This window comes from Schistocerca piceifrons, chromosome 2 (assembly GCF_021461385.2).
Source record: "Schistocerca piceifrons isolate TAMUIC-IGC-003096 chromosome 2, iqSchPice1.1, whole genome shotgun sequence".
NCBI classification, from domain to species: Eukaryota; Metazoa; Arthropoda; class Insecta; order Orthoptera; family Acrididae; genus Schistocerca; species Schistocerca piceifrons.
In genome coordinates this window covers 1,124,988,231-1,125,001,959 of record NC_060139.1, presented here as the reverse complement: position 1 = coordinate 1,125,001,959, position 13,729 = coordinate 1,124,988,231, and the positions used below count along the sequence as shown (strand labels likewise).

At 41.2% G+C, this 13,729-nt stretch overlaps 1 pseudogene; it reads right to left on the bottom strand.

The window, feature by feature from the left end:
• LOC124776183 overlaps positions 1–13,729 on the bottom strand; it is a 68,397-nt pseudogene that overhangs the window by 12,846 nt on the left and 41,822 nt on the right.

The window sequence follows — 13,729 nt, the reverse complement described above, 5'->3', positions numbered from 1 at the left end:
TGGACAGTTCACTGGTTTCTAACATGGCAGCATGTGCAACTAGTGTAAGGATAGTTACAGGTAACAAATGACATGGAGAAATTTCAATTTGCTTTCAGCCCTGAAATTGAGTTTTTGTTGTCTTGAGTTTACCCTTAAGGGTTAGCTTTAATCGCCATGAACAAAGTGATCATGATATTAGTACTGCTGCAGACTGTTGACCACAATTTTCTCAGCTGGGTTAGGACACAAGTTTACAGTCAGGGATACAAAAGGGGTCGTCTTCCCCAGTTCAGTCACTGGTCACTTTAAATCAATAGTCGACAGAGTATCCAACATTTCTGACATACCTTGCACCAGCCACTAGAAAAATTGCTCTGTGTTAAACATTTAACATAATTTGTGAAGTGAGCCGCTTGTTTGTTGTCACCTGTAACCAAACAGTAGCTGGCAGCCAATGTGGCAACATTGTTGCAGCAAGTGATTGATGTCAACTATCAAGTAATTTTATTCAGACTATTGTAGTGAGACAGGGTACCTTCTGCCATGCACCATATGGTGGCTAGTGGAGTATGTATGTAGATGTGGAATCAGTCTTTCCTTCTCATCCCATTTGGAAAGTCACCCTTGATCTGCAGTTCTGGATAACTTTCTCAAAATCTACCCTTTTTCCTAGACCTATCCTTCACCCCTCTTCCTTCCACTTCAACCCTTCTGCCTGAAGAATGAGCTACTGGCTCTGAAAGCTTGCCCCTGCAACTACTGAAAAGGCTGCTGCCCCTCTTCAGGAACCACATGTTTGTCTCGCCTCTCAACAGATACCCCTCCGTTGTGGTTGCACCTACGGTACGGCCATCTGTATCGCTGAGGCACGCAAGCCTCCCCACCAATGGTAAGGTCCATGGTTCATGGGGGGAGTTCCTTCATAGTCAACAGTTAAGGAATGGGTGGCTGAATTCATATGTGGCATATGTCTCTGTAAGATGACTCATGAACAACTTCCTAGAATTACAATCAAATATGAAAATGCTGAGAAAGAACACAGTGTGATATTGCAAGATCAGTAATTAAAAAGATGTGCAAAACAGTTGATGCCGTGGCCGTACCAGAAAGTGAGTGGCATGTCTGTTGAAGCCTGACTACAACCTAATGTGAAAAACAATTTGGGACAATCTGACACACAACTGATTCTATGCACCAATCTGTTCCCGTGGATGAGAGATGACTGAAATGAAACAGCAGTTGCACAAAAATAGCCAAGGTGACTTCATCGGAGAGAAAGAGTGGTCATTGTTTTCAAGGATGCAAAAGTGATTTGTATTTTAGATTAGCTTGCAAGACTGAAACAATACCTCACAAATACTATGCAAGTATTCTGACTCAACTGGATGAAAAAATATGGAGCCAAGACCCAGGGGGGGAAAAAAAGTTTATCGTCAGTGAAATGCATATGGTCACAAAGGCACTTTCACAATAGGAAAACTGGGAGTTTCAAGTGTGAAGTCTTCAAATATCTATTTTATTCTCCAATTTTTTCACATTCTGACTTTAGCTTCTTCTTCTTTTCTTTTTGTATGAATGATTCATTGAAGACTACATGCGTCACAGCTCAAAACCGTTTTGTGAGTCAACAACTGGATATGTTTTCACTGCTCTGTCTCTTGTAACTCCGTTGGACATGGAGGTAGCAAATGAGGATGCAGGATGTCCATGACATACTGCTGTGCTGTCAGAGTGATCTGAAGTCATATCCGATGCTGCCCCACATGCCCTCTCCCTATGTCGTTGTCATACTCACTGACAACTGTCATCGTGGGTCTTGCAGAATGTGACTCACTGCTGATCACATGACAGGTGCGGGTGTGAAAGGGTTACAATGTGCTCGCCGTACATTACAGCAATTCTCCCATGAGCTCGTCAGACACGGTCAACCGGAAGCTTGCTGACAAGCACGCCGCCCTTACGTTCCCAAGCAGTCCAACATGGGGCCACTACCACATCTGAATGTCTCACAAATCTGAATATTGCATAATTCAATCAGCCTGGCAAATGGAGACACACAATTAGGCCCCTTCAAATTTTGTTACATGCTGATATTGCTGACTCACAGAAGTACAGGGCATCTGTGCCCTTCACAGGGATCACTCAACATCTTACACTCTTCACATCTCTTATAGCTCCTACCATTCACGGTAACAATCCGAGACACAAACAAAGCTAATGCAATCTGGTGGCCTTTGTATCCATTTCAGAGAGTTGCGACTCTCATAATTTACCTCTGGTATGCACACTCGTGAAACTATGTTGCTTCAGGGAACTTCCCTTTTTTCTCTTCAAGCAGTTTAGTTCTTTGAATCCATTTTTCTTGTAGCTCAGAATAATTATTTTATTGTGTAGCAAACTTACAGACTAGCATTCTGATCTGAGCTGTCGGAGTCGGCGGTCATGTGTGTGTGAGGTGTGCTTGCTTGTGTGAATGAATGGTGTGTATTTCTATTTCTTTTTCTGATGAAGGTTGTGGCCAAAAGCTTATGTGTAAGTGTCTTAACTGTGCCTGTCTGCATTTTAACGTGCCATCTTTATGGTAATTAGCACTCTATATTTTCCTACACAGCTGATATTCCAACCTGGAGTTTCCATTGTTTGAACTTACGGTCTACTGTTTTATGTTGCAGTGCACTTCTACAAGTGTAATACACAAATGTTGCCTTAGGAAAGAGTCACAATAACATCCATGTCTACCATTTGCTATTTTTTACGAAATAGCATGTCACACTCGAAATTTAACTTAGCCAATGAAATAAGTTTGAAGATTTATTGTGTGTAAAAGACACGAGGGCCCACTGTGTGGGAAATGTGTGAAGTTCTGTGCAGAGACGGAGTTATCCACAGACGCGGTAAGTCTGGGGAGCTATACGGGTGTTAAAACATCGCCACCTGCTGGGATGAGGGGCCACTTACTCTGAGGTGGCGCTGTGCCAGCAACGAGCTCGACCCATTGATTAGCACCACAGATGACAATGAGCAACCAGCTGCTTCTCTGTGCAGAGATATAAAATTTATCGATTTTGGACGTCGGGTGACAATCTGTCACATGGAGAACAATGTTTACTCTGGCAATTTTAACACTAATCTAGTGTTCTGCAACATATTAATGTGAAATGTTGTCTATGATGTTGAGGAGTGTAAGTTAAACTGATATCTGAGAATTTGTTGTTTTTGTGGCACTATCTGGAAAATGGCCTCTCTTGCAGCTCCAAGCATAAATGTCAAGTGAAGAAGAATAATTAGCACAGCACACTGGAACCGAGTAGGGATCCGGTTTACTGCTCGGCCACTAAATTAGCATATCGTGAGTACATCAGAAGAGACGCTGTACACGCTTGCATATACTACATACACAAGTACAAGCATCGATCAAGCTACTGTGAAACTGCACTCTATGTGACTCATCACTACATCAGAATACTGTAAATGTGGTGATTCCAATTCCTTAAGGTCTCTTCCTGTTTGTTTTCATCAGTTGGATCTTATTTTTCAAGTATGTGGGAATCCAATGAGCTGCCGGTTTGGATACATTCTTTCTGTACGTCCCACAAGTTGGATTCTTTGGAGACACATTGTAACAAGAGTTTTTAGGAATTTGCCTGGAGATTTCACACTGGGTTCTGTGTGATGTATTCCATCTTTTATTCTTGGACCTAAGATTTTTACTACAATTTTACATTCTTCTAATTCAGTTTGCTGTTTTCATGTCTTGTGTTGGACAAAGAGTCTCTCTCATGCATAAAGAAATTCTAATTTGATCACTGTTGTACAATGTTAGATTTTAGAGTTCCAGGAAAAATACTTTTAGTTAACTGAGAGACAGTTTGTATTTTCTGAAGTCTGGATTCTATGGCCTTCTTTTCATTATGATGTTCAGTGGTCTTTTTCACCTAACTATTTAAACTCTTTAACACCAAATACTATGTCATTTCCTATATAAGTTCACCCAGTGCCATTTTGGTATCATCCAAGAATTTTTTCTCCAGGTGAAATTAGTAGTCCAATTTTCCTAGCTTGCTCCCTTAATATTTCAAATTGCTTTAGCACATCAGTGATGTTTTTGTCAATTAGTATTATGTCATCGGTATAGGTCACACAATATAATTCTATCTTTAAGTTTACGTTCTAGTCAGTGTAATAGTGCACCTGCTCTTCTCCATTATCTTACAATTTTCTTAGGGGCATAGTTGAATAGCAATGTGATATGCCATCCCATTTTCATATTCTTATGTCTGTCTTAAATTACACTGCTTGAAAAAAAGTGAGACACTCAGAATGTGGGGAGAAAACAAATTGAAACATAGCGAATTTAGAGCGTATGTGATGTTATTTCAGTGATAACAAAACAGAGTCAAATTTATACAGAACTTATCAGTTTGAGCCCACTTATCAATACAGCAATGCACCCTGTCTCGCCTGGACAGTGCGGGAGGATGTCGTAAAGCTGCTGCATACCCTCCTGAGAAAGGTGATCCACAACTGTTGTAACTGGACATTGCAATCATGGATACAGGCAGTGGGATGGAGTTGACGTCCATGTTGGTCCCATAATGTTCTATCGGGGACAGATATGGGGATTTTGCTGGCCACAGGAGTATATCAACATCACGCAGACAATTTAAAGAGATACATACTACATGTGGACAAGCACTGGCCTGTTGAAAAATAGCACCACAATACTATTACACACTGCTGTACCATCAGAGTTCCCTCGGCCATTACAAGCCATGACCTGAAGTCATACCCAATGGCTCCCCACACCATGGGACTGCTTTGTGACACCCCCCCCCCCCCCCCCAAATGTGGAAGAATGGGACCTCTCCCCATCTCCCCAGGTCACTGTCAAACTTCTCCACGATAGTCATTTGGAGCAGTGCAGGACTGGGACTCATTAGTGAACATAATGTGATGCCATTCATTAGCAGTCCGTACTTCTTGATCATGGCACCACTTCACATGCAGTCATTTGCTTGGCTGTTAATGGCAGCCTATGCGCAGGACGGCAATTCCATAGTCTGGCTGCTCCTAGCTGTATGACACAGCATGTTGCAAGGAGTCTATTACAGTGAACTCCTGTTTATCCGAAATGATCGGGACGGTGGCCGGTTCCGATAACGAAAATTTCAGATAAATCAAAGTCCCCCTGTTTTCACATGTGAACACTCCAAATTGCATCAATATTGCGAAATACGATCGTAAAACGTGCGTAGGGTATGTAAAACGTTACTGATATGGTTGCAAATAACCCTGCACTTTTTTACTGAAAAAATTGTGTTGACATGTTAAAAAGGCACCAAACTATGATTGAAAACTCAAAGTTTTTAAATGCTGTATAACAAAGCTCGTTTATTTTGCATTCTTACAGAAAAAATCTCCCTTATTTGGCAGCAGGAAAAAACAGGAGTTTTAATTTTATTACCTACTCTTTTGAATAAAAAATAAACTACTGAACAAAATTATGAAACAAATCTAGAGATTACTCAAAGGAACGAAAAGTCTGTCTAGAGGAACTTTCAAGAAAAGTAAAAAAAAAAAAACTTTTTAAGTTATGGACATAGAAGTTCTAGGATGCTTCATTAGAGTTTATTTTTTGGTAACGAAGTCACAAATGTCTTTTTTTTTTTATTTTTTGCTTGAGAAACTATTACTGCAACAATACAACTCCAACGTTGAAATCAAACTATTTCAGGATAAATCGTCTCCTCCTGTTGGCTGATGTACTCCAGGGCAGTTTGGATCACTTCGTAACAGAGTATGTGAGGAATATTTTTCTCTGATTCATCATCAGAAACATAGTCTTCTGACACTTTATGATCGGTCACAATTTGGACGATTTCATCCTCAGTCACATGAAAAAATGCCATTTTCCATCCACTCTTCAATGTCTTCGAAGTGTGTGTCTTTACAACCAGCTTCTCCAGTAAATTCACCAAAATTATGTCAGCTTGAGTTTCAGTGTTGCCTCCTCCTTCCCACCACTTAGGTTGCCTTACGATCTAAGAGTTTTTTCCAAGACCCAACAAGAGGAAGTGGAGGAATTAGACTCCAAGCTTCAGCAATCAATGAATGACACTTAAAACATCGATTTTTTAAGAGCTTCCACAAAATCATCTTCAGCATCAATCACCTAGCATCTTGCGTCTGTAATGTTTTTCCATCGCCTCAAGAATACCTTGGTCCATCGGTTGACATAGAGATGTGACATTTTGTGGGAGAAATACAACTTTGATATCCCCATCTTGCAGATCACCTAGGTGATAAGGAGCATTGTCCACAAGAAGTAGTGCTTTTCGAGGAAGTCCATTTCCTTCCATGTAATTTACTACAGCTGGAACAAACTCTGCCTGGAACCACTCTCTGAAGATGGCACTGTTCATACATGCCTTAAGACTGATTCGTGTACCTCAGTGGCAAACTGGTTGGTTGGTGTCTAAATGCTCTTGGTGTTTTGGATTTGCCAATTAAAGTAAGACACAGTTTATGATTGCCAGTGGCATTACTGCAAGTGAGGACAGTAAATCTTTCTTTGATATTTTTGTATCCGGAAGCCATTTCTTCTTCTTTAGAGGCAAGGGTTTTCGTTGGCAGCATTTTGTAATTCAACCCAGTTTCATCACATTTGTAAAGTTGATTGCCAGTATAACCTCCTTTGTCAATGATTGTGTGCAGTTTCTTCTTAAAATCAGCGTAGCAGCTTCATCCCAAGATAATGATTTGGCACTGATGGCAATTTCATGAATGCCATGCCGCTTCTTGAAACGATCCTGCCGGCCATTACTTCCGAGGAATTCTTGCTTCTTTCCTTCAATCAGCTCATCAGCTCATTTTGACAAAGTAGAGGACCTGAAACTGACACACCTTTGGCTCTTATTTATTCGTGCCACAAAAATAATGCCTCTTCTAACTGAGGATGTGCACCTTTTCTCATTGTTTTTCAAGATTTCACTGCGCTGCCCAATGCTTGGATGGAACAAAATTTTTCAATTCCTGATCGATTTGTCTTCCGATCAGTAATTGTACTCCTACTCTGCAGCAACTTTTGTGGGTGGCTCACCAGCTTTGATGTACTGACAACAAATGGAAAGTGTTAGGCGGCGCACTCTAATTGTCAGTTTCGACAGGACTACGTTGCGCTGCATAGAACAATACTGTATGTACTGTACTTACAAGGAGTTCCAATAGATGGCAGTGGCATGAAACCATGCAATACGAATAAGAAACACACTAGAGCTTCAACCAACACACGCACGAATTGACAATACTTGGACTTTTGACACGTACCAGTGCACTGATTAGCACTAGATTGCCAAAAAACACCAGCAAATGCTTGGCTCCAGGTGCATGCAAATTGAAACTTGTCAAGTGTCAATCTAGCTAGCCAAAAGTGTAGCTGCACGAGAGTTTACTGTACTTGTTCTCAGATGGCAGTCACAGACGTGAACAGGTTACAATGTACTCAGTACACTACACAGTGATGCTCCCTTGTAGTGGTCTGATGTAGTCAACTGGAACATTGATTTTGAGTATGCCCTTACTTTCCAACATCAGGCCACTATCAGATCCAAATACTCCAAAAATACAGATGTTGCAAGGTTTAACCAGGCGACCAAATGGACATCCACAATGAGGTTTCTTTCAAACTCTCATCAGATAATGCTGTCTCACACCAATATGCAGCACCTTCATATCCTCCAGAGTGATGATTCAACATCTGACGCTATTCGCATCCCTTATATACCACATGATGCTTGCTAAACAGCAATAAAAACAAAGAACACTAATGAATAATGAAGGAAAAGACAGACTCTTACTTACCATAAAGAAGATACCTTAGGCTGCAGATGGGCAGAATTAAAAGACACTTACATAAAGCTTTCAGCCACAGCCTTCACCAGTAAGTAGTAATCTGTCTTTTCCAACATTGTTGATATTCCTACTGGAGTTTCCATTGTTTCAAGGACACTGATGCTTTTCTGTGAGTGTTTCCTTTATGATGTTTTCTACATTTTAGCTTCTCTTTTAAAAAGAAAAAAAAGAAAGAAAGAAAGAAAAAAAAAGATTTGTTGCTGGAAAACTTCTGAAGTCCAATAAAGGAGTTACAACAGCCATATATGGTTATCTGGTGGACCTTGCAGAACCAAATTCTAGGGCTGAAATGTATTGTTGACCAATGGGCATTAATCAGACTGAATACTAAATAAAAAATTAAATCCAATTTTACACAAAAACACAGGTTCTATCACTGTTGTTTTTCGATCTATTTTGCTCTTATGTTCGCTATGACTTGTTAAGCAGATATTTTCTTTCTATCTATAGAGTTACATTTGCTGTAATGTATCTTACCTGCATGTTGTTACTTCTTTCTTCTCACTGCTGCCCCAATCATGGCAAGCAAGTCATCCTCACTGCATTTGCTTCGTATTGCATCTCTGAAACAACAGTTAAAACACCCGTTAAACAGTACCAGGCAATTACCACACAGTGAAATGTTGGTACACTAAAAAGGAAGAAAAACTTTGCAGAAATCTTCAACAGTAATCTTGTAGTCTGTAGTAGGCAACAGCAGGATAACAAACCCACTGGACAAGAATGGGAAAGTCATGATAGAAGTTACTTTTATTTTTATAAATAAACAGGTATCTTACACAAATGCTCAAGAGTATACATAGGATCTTGGGCTGAAGAGGTGGAGCAGAAACTGACATTAGTTTTGTTGAAGAGGGAGTAGTGGAACACAGCACAATTTCTTGCAAAATGAAGCCGAATTTATTGATAAACTGTTAATTAATTGCCAAGCTCACTAAATTGACCATTTTACAACAGGTACTTACTGCTTGGAGTATATGTGAATTTTCAGGCTTGCCTGATAGATCTGTTGCAAAAACACTTTGGGTTCCCCACCAGATAACATTATGCAAGTCCCTCCCTCAATATTTCAGTGACACAACATTTTGGCATCTTCAGGTGGTGGTGATTTCCACCATTACTGCTGCAAGATGCAACTGGCAATTTCCACGTGACAGCTTTGAAATTTATCATGTGGATGACTATGACCATCATATTTAGAATTCAGAGGATTTCGTAGAATACCTGAAGATGCTTAAACTAGAACTTTCAGATCTTTTAGTTAGCTCAAATGTTATATCATTACTTACAAAAGTGCCCCTGCAGCCCTCATTAGAGATTATTAGCAGCAAGTTTGAGAAAGAAATTGTGGTGCTGTTTAAACATGTGCATACCTCATCCTATTTCTTATGTAACACCAACTACTTTGATCAAGTGCACAGTGTTCCCATGGGAGACCCTCTATTTCCCTTAGTAAATATCCAACATTCCTCCTTCTGGCAGAATGCTGAAGAGACATTTGTGGTGTGGCCCACATAATACAGACACTACCTATGTTCCTGCAGCATTTGCACTCACTCCATCTGAATATTCAGTTCACTGTGGAAGTACAATAAGATAGCAGCTTACCATTCCTGGATGTCACGGTTAAAAGAAAAGCTGACAGAACACTGGGGCATAGTCTCTACTGCAAACTGATACACGCAGAGTTATATTTGCGGTCCAAAAGTTGCCATCACCCTGCACAATGTGGTAGTGTCTTACACTCCCTGGCACATAGAGCACACGTGATCTCAGATACCGACAGTCTGCCTGGTGAACTGTAACACCTAAGAACAGTGTTCCAGCAGAATGTTTATTCTTGTAAACAGATTTGCAATGTGTTCTGAGCAAAGCAAGTTCAGTGTAGGGATGTAAATGAAGATACTTAGACAAGCACTGCAAATGGCTTTCTTGCCATATTTCAGTGGCATGTTTTCAAAAATAGAAAGAATCGCTAAGAGAAACAGAATCAAGTGTGTTTTTCGTCCACCAGCAAAACTAAGGAATTGTTTGGGTTCAGTTAAAGACAATCTTGACCTTAGAAAACACAGATCATATATAAGATCTGATGCCATTATGGCAAATCTTATATAGGGCAGACACCTCACATTGTGCAAGAACACTGTGTTCAACAGCGCTGGCAAAAATGCCACCCAGTAAATTAGTGGTAGCAGAGCACTGCCTGAATACAGGGCACCACACGTTTCCCAAGAGGACTGAAATTTTATCCTCAGCATCATCACTCTAGGATTGTGTTTTTAAGAATGAGGCATGTATACATACGGTGGGCAATCTTACCAACAGGAATATGGAATTTTGATTAAGCACTGCCCAGAATCCAGCACTGACTGCCATGAAATTAAAACAGTAGAAACCAGATCCTCCGATGTATGACCTGATGCAGCACCTTGCAGAGAGTTAATTCAGCTTTTAACCACACGAGTGTCCAGAAGTGCAGTCATTGCCCACAACACATAAGCAGAAGGCTACTATGAATGGCATTTCCATCCAACTGGGAGTGCCTGTCCACACATTCGTACTCCTGCTTCTAGCCTGACAAATTTCAATTCTGCTGTGCGAATATCACCAGTCACATCTTGCAGCAGTGATGACAGGACCCACCACTACCTGAAGATGACGAACAGTTGTGTTGGTGAAATCTTGTGAGGCTTGCACAAAGTTATTCAGTGGCAAATCTGAGAAGGTTTGTATACATTATTTTTCTGTGATGCAGGTAATGTGCAGCAAAATGTGATAACTTTCTGCATTTGCCTTTTTATACATTTCAAAATACCCCAAAAATTGGTGATAAACACTGAACATATGACGTAACCAGATGACATACCCCACAGCATGTGCAGCAGTTGGGGCTGAGTGTAAAGGAATGATTGAGCAGTGCAATACTTTCATTTGAGCAAACAGAGCAAATTTCGAAAACATTTTGTAAATATGATCTGTTGTAAATGTAGATGTTACAAAATTATTGTCCCTGCTGTAATCAAGCAAAAGCAGTTCTGATTTTGTGTTCTTTGCTTCTGTCCCTTCTCTTTTTGTTTACAGACATTAGTTAGTAAAGAAAACATAGGTCATTTAATGGCAATGATGCTATTCTGAAGTTTATACTCATCTACTTGTTATGCAATATGGTAGGTTTTCATTGTACTGTACTTTGCAAGAAATCAAGGAAACTGCAAGACCGGTAAATAAAATAATAAACTTCAATATAAATACATAATTGTTTAACACAATGAAAAAATACTGCCTGCCAGATGCAAGACTCAAATCCTGAACACCATCACTAAAGTCGCACACGTGTGTCCGTAGCCACAATGATATGAATACTTGACTTGGGTTGGGACGATCAAGTGTGGCAGGCCGAGAGGCTCAACCACTGCAAGCATGGCAAGGTACATCATCTGGTGACATTTGTCATTCACTTTTGACACATTTCCCAACATTTGTATCGTATCCAACATTTATGATCCCATGTGTCTTGTATTAAATTACTTGTCTCAGGGTCATCTACAGTGCTTTGGAGGTTTTTAAATGTTAATACGCATCACCCTGTCTGTGTGTGTGTGTGTGTGTGTGTGTGTGTGTGTGTGTGTGTGTGTGTGTGTGTGTGTGTGTGTGTGTGTGTGTGTGTGTGTGTGTTTATATATATGAAACAAATACTAACAAAGAGATAGAGGGCCTGACCAGTACTTACCTCAGCTCAGTACAGCCGATAGATACACAAAACAGAACAGAAAATTGACGTATCCTAGCTTTCGGAACTTCGTTCCTTCATCAGGGAGGAGAGAGGGGAAAAAAGGGGAAGAAGGGAAAGTGGATTCAGTTATTCACAACCCAGGTTATGAAGCAACAGGGGAAAGGTAAACAGGAAGGGTAGCAAAGATGGAGGCATGGATGTCAGAGGGAAGCCAAAGATATTCTACTGTAATTACTGTGCCAGCTTCAAACCAAGGAGGATGAATACAGAAGTAAAGAGGCACATAGTATAAAGATAAACGCAACTGTGTAGGATGAAAAGATGCGTGAATGGCTAAAGAGGAAAGGGAAAGAGGAGAAGACTAAAGAGTAAGTGGGAGTGAGGTTGGTTAACATATGTTCAGTCCAGGGGGATGGCGGGATGAAAGGATGTGTTGGAGTGCAAGTTCCCATCTCCGCAGTTCCGAGGTACTGGTGTTGGGTGGGAGAAGCCAAATGGCACATATTGTGTAGCAGGTTCCTAGGTCCCTAGAATTATGCTGGAGGGCATGCTCCGCTACTGGGTATTGGACATCTCCTAGGCGGACAGTTCGTCTGTGCCCATTCACGCGCTCAGCTAGTTTAGTTGTCGTCATACCAAAGTAAAAGGCTGTGCAGTGCAGGCATGTCAGCTGATAAATGACGTGTTGTCTCACATGTGGCCCTGCCTTGAGTTGTGTATGTTATACCAGTAGCGGGGCAGGAGTATTTGGTTGTGGGGGGATGCATGGGGCAGGTTTTGCATCGGGGTCGGTTACAGGGGTAGGAACCGCTGGGTAGAGAAGGTGGTCTGGAAATATTGTAGGGTTTGACAAGGATGTTACGGAGGTTAGGGGGTCGGCAAAAGGCAACTCTGGGTGTTGTGGGGAGAATATTGTCAAGGGATGATCTCACTTCAGGGCTTGACTTGAGAAATTCATATCCGTGGCAGAGTAATTAGTTGCCGTATTCGAGGCCAGGATAATATTGGGTGAAAAGGGGGATGCTTCTGTGTGGTCTGGGGGTAGTAACATTGTTGTTGGGTGGGGAGGAATGTATTGCTTGGGAGATCTGTTTGTGGACAAGGTCTGCAGGATAGTTGTGGGAGAGGAATGCACTGATATATAATATAATACAGGGAAACATTCCAAATGGGAAAAATATATCTAAAAACAAAGATGATGTAACTTACCAAATGACACCGCTGGTATGTTGATAGACACACAAACAAACACACACACAAAATTCAAGCTTTCGCAACCCACAGTTGCTTCATCAGGAAAGAGGGAAGGAGAGGGAAAGACGAAAGGATGTGGCTTTTAAGGGAGAGGGTAAGGAGTCATTCCAACCCCGGGAGTGGAAAGACTTACCTTAGGGGGGAAAAAGGACAGGTATACACTCACGCGCGCACACACACACACACACACACACACACACACACACACACACACATATTCATCCGCACATATACAGACACAAGCAGGGTATATGTGCGGATGGATATGTGTGTGTGTGTGTGTGTGTGTGTGTGTGTGTGTGTGTGTGTGTGTGTGTGTGTGGCATACTGATCTGAACTATGCAGCCTTCAAATGGAAGTTTTTTGATCACTCCTTATTTTGCACCCTGCCACCTTGGCAATATGTACCGCAAATCATCAGACAGACGACCTTCCTGCATGCTTCGAGCATCCCCTGGTGCTGTTCCGAACCAATGCTAATCTTTGTAACTGTGACGAGCAGTGTGCAGATTACATGTTTGTATCCCACAAAGAGGTGACAGTTCCCAGTGGCATGAATGGTTACTGTTTATTGACTGTCACTGAGTTGGTGAGTCATTTGCTGCATTGTGGCCCACCTGTTCACTGCTAAAGCCATGCTAGTCAGTGGTAACCCCTGTCAATGATATCCTGTTGCCCATAGCAGTTCACTCTGCTGATTGTGGTAGTATTTTCCTTGAATAAATCTGCTCACAGTACACCTTTGACACTGTGGTACAAGAAAGCCCAATGACTACACACCCTTATAGAATATGTGTCTTGACCCATGGGTACCCACGATATGGCAGTGATGAAATCACCCTGTGATCA